Here is a 2586-nt window from a genome sequence, read left to right as displayed (position 1 = left end):
TTATTGTAGGTTTCTAGAAAATTCTTGAAAAACCTTAAAAATGTGGTTTTGAACTCTATATCCAGTAGTTTGCTTTCCTCCATTTCTGTCATTTGTGTTCTGTTTCTTTGTCTCCGCTTTTTTTATGCTTTCTTGGTGCACCCCCTTGTGGTCTTTGGGTGCAGTCTTGTTGTAGTTAAGCCTTGATTGTTGTAGGTAATACTGGGGGGGATTTGACCTCCAGACCAACTGGCTGTGAGAATCAGCTGTGTCTGCAGTGGGAGAACTTCTGTCCTTTAGGGAGGTGCTAATCTAGCTTTTGCCTAAGGCTATCCTGCAAATGCCTCTGTGCAAGGCTTGGGCAGGGCAGGTCCCAGGGGATCAACAGGGCGGGCAGAGCAAGCAGTTATGGCTGCTCTCAGTCCTGTCCCTAAAGGCTCTGCCTCTCAGAGTCCCAGCGACCGCTGCAAATACCTTGGAGAGAAGGCTGCCCTCGCGTTCCGACCGATGCCAGACAGTCCCACTTCTCCCGTTTGAGTCTGGGTCCCTAGAGACTCGCCCAGAACTGGAGCTCAGAATCTGAGACTCCCTCCCAATTGAAAACGACAACCCCGCCCTCAGCTACCAGCCCTCTCCCGCGTGTACCTCCACACCTTTGTATTTCCGCACCGCTCCTCCTCTGAGTCTTGTATGCTGTTCTCTTTCCTTTTAGTTGAAGAATTTCCCCTCAGCCAGTCTTCCTGTGGTTCTGGGTGATGTCCGTTCTGTCTTTTAGTTGTATTTTTGAAGTGGTTGTTCGAGGCAGCTATCTCTGGTGTTTACCTATGCTGCCATCTTGGTTTTCAATCAATATTGCCTTTTTTAAATATCTTTTTTTAAAACATTTTTTATTGAGTTCAGAGAGGAAAGGAGAGAGAGAGAGAGTACAGAGAGAAAAAGAGAGAGAGAGAGAGAGAGAGAGAGAGAAAGAGAGAGAGAGAGAGGGAGAGAGAAACATCAATGATGAAAGAAAATCATGGATCAACTGCTTCCTACATGCCCCCTACTGGGGATCAAGCCTGCAACCCAAGTATATGCCTTTGACTGGAATTGAACCTGGGACCCTTCAGTCCACAGGCCAATGCTCTATCCACTGAGCCACACAAGCTAGGGCTATAACATTGCCTTTTTAAAAAATACGTTTTTATTGATTTTAGAAAGAAAGGAAGGGAAAGGGATAGATAGAAGCATCATCGACTGGCGGCCTCCTGCATGCCCTTTTACTGGGGATTGAACCTACAACCTGGGCATGTGCCCTGATTGGGGATCAAAGCAGTGATGTTTTGGTTGATGGGTTGATGCTCTACCACTGAGCCACACTGGCCAGGCAATATTGCCTTAAATAATAATGTACTTCTTTGGTGTAGCTAGCACTTTCACCTTCAGCTTAGAGAACCTCAGTTTCAGACTGTTATTTGGGTCATTATATATTTTCCTTCTAGTTTAGGTAGATAATATTAGCAAGTCAGTGACTTGTCTCTTATCTTTTATTTCTTTTAAAGCTTAAACAATGGAAGGTATTTCACAAAACTTTTTCTTTTTTATTGTTTTGTTAATCCTCACCTGAGGATATTTTTTCCATTTGTGTTAGAGAAAGTGAAAGGGAAGGTGGGGGGGGGGGGGGGAGAGAAAGAGAAAGAAAACTTTACATCCCTAAACAGGAAAGAAATCATAACGCTTTATAGGATAAAGACGGATCAAGTTCTAAATTCATAGACTTATAAAAGCCCTAAAGGCTCTTTCCTTAGATAATATACTTGAGATATAGATATATATATTCATTCATTCTATGAATGACATGGCCAAGCTTAGCAAACACTTCAGGGAAATACCTAGAAGTTTCCAAACACTGTTTAAATAAATGTGTTCAAATGACTTTTTTGAAACACAAAATGATCAGCTATTCAAAATATCCAGTGACATCTCTTTTTTTTTTTTTTTTACTGGTTGGAAACAGAGATTTCACTCAGCTGTAAAAGTGACTCTGGGCTGTCTACCTATTAGCTAAAAACAACAATGCCACAGGACCTGCTTTGTGATTAACAGCCCTGTCATTTATCCTTTAAATGTCTATCTCCTTCGGTCACCATTTTATTGTGGTTAAACAGCAACTAGTGTGTGACCGCGCGCATTCGCATGCTTGGGGCGCACAAAGAGCGCCCTGTTCTGGTTCCCAGCCCCATGGACTTTCACGCCTGTGAACAAAAGACAAGATCCTGCCGTTCTTCACATGAGAAGGCAAGAAACAGCCAGCGAAGACGTGGCCCAGAGAGCCTCCCGCTGGGCTCCCTTTACAGATGCAAATGAGAACAAGTGAACCAAATAACTGCTTTTCTCTTTCAGGAGTTTTTAAAAAGTCCTGAAAAAGAGGCGTCGCCTTGAAAAGGCTTGTGTTAATAACCACTTGCAACCCACGAGAGGTCACATGGTACATGGTCTCTGACCCAGGTGACATTAGAGGGAGGAGGGCCTAAAGCCAGGGAGCCTGGCAAAGAGAAATAGCAGAGGAATCAGGCAAGGGAACTGGGAGCACTGTATTCAGACACTCGAAACCTGAAATTTTAAAAC

Source organism: Myotis davidii, unplaced genomic scaffold (genome assembly GCF_000327345.1).
Source record: "Myotis davidii unplaced genomic scaffold, ASM32734v1 scaffold9, whole genome shotgun sequence".
Taxonomy (NCBI): domain Eukaryota; kingdom Metazoa; phylum Chordata; class Mammalia; order Chiroptera; family Vespertilionidae; genus Myotis; species Myotis davidii.
The sequence above is the reverse complement of the archived record's forward strand: the minus strand, read 5'-3'. Positions refer to the sequence as shown.